The 4,318-nt window shown below is 35.4% G+C and overlaps 1 long non-coding RNA gene across 1 annotated transcript; it reads right to left on the bottom strand.

Moving 5' to 3' along the window:
- Window positions 1–1,451: 1,451 nt before the first annotated feature.
- LOC123258187 lies at window positions 1,452–4,090 on the bottom strand. Its single transcript, XR_006507991.1, has 2 exons — window positions 3,957–4,090; window positions 1,452–3,892 (listed from the first exon to the last, which is right to left on the bottom strand). It is a non-coding gene; the product is annotated as an uncharacterized LOC123258187 (long non-coding RNA).
- Window positions 4,091–4,318: the final 228 nt, after the last annotated feature.

Below are 4,318 nucleotides of genomic sequence, written 5' to 3'. Positions count from 1 at the left end.
CAAGGCAAGGATCATGTCCTCATTTAATGCCTTTAATTTAGCTGAAGACTCCCGTCCAGCTACTGAAATTTCTGCAGCCCAGTTTGGCATTGCCAAAATTCAGTGGAAATTATTCGGATTTCAAAAATTTCATTAGTCTTTTCGAGACATTAGTTGAGAAAGATATAAACATTCCTGTTATTGAGAAATTTAATCACTTAATTTCTTGCCTCTCTAGTGAAGCCTTAGGAACTATCAAGGCTTTCCAAGTCACCGAGAGTAATTACGACAAAGCTATCGCTAGTCTAAAAAGAGTTTATGATAACGAATGTCTCATCTTTGCGAACCAAATACGCAAATAAAATTGCAAACTCAATGATTATCCATTTAGTTTTGAGTAGAGTGACCAAGCAAAAATGGGAAGAGTCACTGGATTATGAGGAATTGCCGCTGTGGTCCGATTTCGAAAAAATACTAAATCGTAGATACCAGCATCTGTCCGTTGAAGAAACTGGCAACCCAAAACAAGAAAAAACTGGGTTCAACAAGCAACTGAATAGAACTTCGTTAGCTTGTTCTTCTACCAACGCCAAACCAGCTTGCATTTATTGAAACGCTAACAACCATTTTTTGGCCCAGTGCAGTCCGTTCGCTCGCCTTGCTGTAATGCAAAGGTTTGAGTTTGTTAAGTCAGCCTCCCTATGTTTGAATTGTTTGCGAAAAGGTCACACGGTAGCGAAGTGCAAATCGACCAGGTGTCAAATCTGTGCAAGATGGCACCATAAACTTCTGCACCGATTTACAGTGACTGAAAATAACTTAGCGTTACCACACCCCACACAAAATCCTCCTCCAGCGTTAACGAATGATGGACCTTCTACTTCACATGCTTTACATGCGTCGTCTGTAGAAAGGGTTTTGTTAGCAACGTCAATCGTAAGCGTTTGAACAAAAAATGGTGAGCACATATTGGCCCGAGCATTACTTGACTCAGGGTCACAAATGAATATAATTACAGAAGATCTTGCTCAACGCTTACAGATCCGTAGGGAGGAATCGTGCATCAACTTGCTTGGAATTGGTCATACTAATTCACAACTCAAGAAAAAGATACACACCATGGTGAAGTCGAGAGTCAATAGTAGCGATTTTCTGTTCGACTTTTGGGTTTTGAAAACAATTTCAGGCTACCACCCTGACCAGTCAGTCAACGTGAAAGATCGGACCCTACCAAACAACTTGTCATTAGCAAACCCATATTTTTACAAACCTCAGCGGATAGATATGCTAATTGGATCTGAGTCATTTTTCGAACTGTTGTCCGTTGGCCAAATAAAGCAAGGTCCGAACCATCCCATCCTTCAAAAAACTCTAATTGGGTGGATAGTATCGGGAATATTGGTTTTGTTAATAAATAAGTAATACAATTAAGTATTAAAAAGAAACCCTCAATGAATAAATAAAACACACAATAAAGATTTTATAAACCACACGCTCTCGATGCCAGAAACGAAGTGAAGTAAAATGTCAAGAGGACAAGATATCAACAAATAGGCGAGAAACAAGGAACACATTTATAGTGTGTATACACTTGCTACATCCTTACATTCAAGTGAATATATAGCATAACTGTCTATGTTACTTTTGCATATTTGAATACGCAAATTTCAATACGCCGCCTTAAAAGTTACATTGATTATCACTACGATTCTTGACATGAGTTTGTGCTTTAATTTTAATTAGTATCTTCATTTCTTTCAAAACTTCATATTTTCATTTAATTCTGGGGATACATTAGGTCCAGCATTTGCTGCAAGAGTTGGGGAAACCCAGTAAAAACCCAACTAGACCAAAAAAAAATATTAACATAAGTTTTAGATAACAAAATAAGTTCCATAAGTTTGAAATTAATAACAAAAAAAGTTTTTTTTTTTGTTGATTTACTCAGCAAGTCCCAGCTGGCTTCGCAGGGAAATAAACCGTGCAGTTGGTAATGGCTTCGTCAGTATATCGGCTAGTTGCAGATCTGTGGAAATATACTTTACTACTTGTATACTATACTAATATACTTTCTCTTGTAAAATGATATTTAATGTCTATGTGCTTTGTTCTCTTATGGCAAGTAGGATTATTTGCAATACTTATACAACCCTGGTTGTCTTCAAAAATCTCTATAGGACCATTTAATTTTAGACTAATCTCATTTATTAGTGATTTAAGCCAAAGAGCTGCTCTTACACCTTCAAACAAGGCCATGTATTCAGCTTCAGTAGATGAAGCAGCAACTGACTTTTGCTTCATGGTACTCCCTGAAATCAAACAACTTTCAAACATTTTAAATAAATACCCAGTGGTACTTCTTCTGTCAGTTTCATTTCGCGCCCAATCGGAATCTACATATCCTGTAAGAATACTATTAAATTTAGTTTCTATCTTGAATCTAAGCTTGTGATATCTAAGAATGCTGATTGACTAAAACAAATCTCTCCATCAGATCTGTCAATTTTTATGCCAATAAAGTGTCTAATTTCCCGTAAGTCGGTCATTTGAAACTTATCATGAAGATAAGATTTAAATTTTGACATTGTATCTGATTTATTTGTTGCAATTACTATATCATCCACATATAACAGGATATATATATTTTACGAAATATCTCCCTTATCCAAAATATAAATACACCTATCAACTCCTAAGTTTTGAAATCCAACATCCTTCAATACACTTTCAAAGACTTCGAACCAACATCTAGCAGCTTGCTTAAGGCCATATCAAGCTTTATTAAGCTTACATACTTTCTTCTCATAAGAAAGATTCAGGTCTTTTGGAACATTCATGTAGATTTCATCCTTTAGAGTTCCATTTAAAAATGCGGTTTTTACATCCATATGATGAACCATTAAATCATGTTGATTTGAAAGTGCCAACAAAAATCTAAAACTGGAAATTCGTGCAACTGGTGCAAATGTCTCATCGTAATCAGTCATATATTCTTGAGTGAAACCCCGCGGTACAAGTCTAGCTTTGTACTTTACTAATTTCCCAAACTCATCTTTTTTAATACTAAATACCCATTTGCAATCAACTATGTTTTTATTATCTGGCTTATGCACTAAGGTCCAAGTATTATTTTGAAAATGAGATCTAAGTTCATCCTGTATAGCATTTTCCCAGAAAGAACGTCCTCACGAAACTTAATCTCATCAAAGGTATTAGGAATATCATCTAAGCATGTTTGAGTATTCATAAGACATCTTTCTAAAAATCGATACGATAATTTGGGTTTACTTTTAATTCTTTCACTGCGTCTGATTTCTTCTTCCTTTTTATTTTCTTTTGATTTATCACCAGTTTCAACGACTGGATCGGCATTCTCAAGATATGTGAAATTTTCATTGAGTTGCTCATTTAACTCAGAATCAACAGATTCTATCTATGGAAGTTGCATTTCTCAACATGAAGGCAAAACTACGCTCTGGTTGGGTTGCTGCTGCTGTTGCCATCTGAGCCTGCCCTTCCTTTCTTTTGTTTTCGTTAGAATTCTGATTTGGCTGTCTTTTTAAAAAGAAACAATCCTTCTTTAAATGTCTTGGCTTATCTTGGAAACTTGGCTAGAACAATTTTTTTTTAAACTTTTGCATTGGATTATTGTTAAATTTTGTATCTTTGAACTCCTTTTTACCTACTGCTTGCAAGATTTTAATACTCGTATCCTTACTAATATTCCGAAGCTTTATTTCTTGGTCAAGAAGTCGTTTTTTTACAAAAGCCAATGTCAAATTATCTTCTGATAGAGTCTCTGTTGCCGAGTTATAACCATTATAACTGAGTTATATGGAGTTATAACCATTATAACTGGGTGGAAGAGTTAGAAGTAAATGGGAAATTTTATCCATATCATCTAATTTTGCTCCTGATGCGATAGGTTCGGTAATGAGATCATCAAATGAATTAAAATGATTCAGGAGTGAAGTGACCTTTTAACTCCATGGCTAAAAGTTTCTTTCGCCGAGATAGATGTTATGCCAAGCTTCTTCTCTCGTAAATTGCATCTAAATTTGCAAAAATCTGCTTAGCAGTGCTCCCACTGTTAGTGAAAGATAGAAATGCATCACTTAGGTATTCAAGGTATCTGCCTTTTTTATCTCATCAGTCACTTTTTCGTGCGTTTCATCTATAACCTTCAGAAGATCATGCTCTTCTAGCAACGCTCTCATTCTAAACTTCCATATTGAATATTTGTCACCATCAAACGGTTTGATATTTCTTTTCCCTTTATCCATTGTAAGATTAGCAATAACGTTTCTCAACAGTAGCACTATCTTGTAACACCGTCCTG

Source organism: Drosophila ananassae (genome assembly GCF_017639315.1).
Source record: "Drosophila ananassae strain 14024-0371.13 chromosome Y unlocalized genomic scaffold, ASM1763931v2 tig00000098, whole genome shotgun sequence".
Taxonomy (NCBI): domain Eukaryota; kingdom Metazoa; phylum Arthropoda; class Insecta; order Diptera; family Drosophilidae; genus Drosophila; species Drosophila ananassae.
This window is presented reverse-complemented; position numbering and strand designations above follow the sequence as displayed.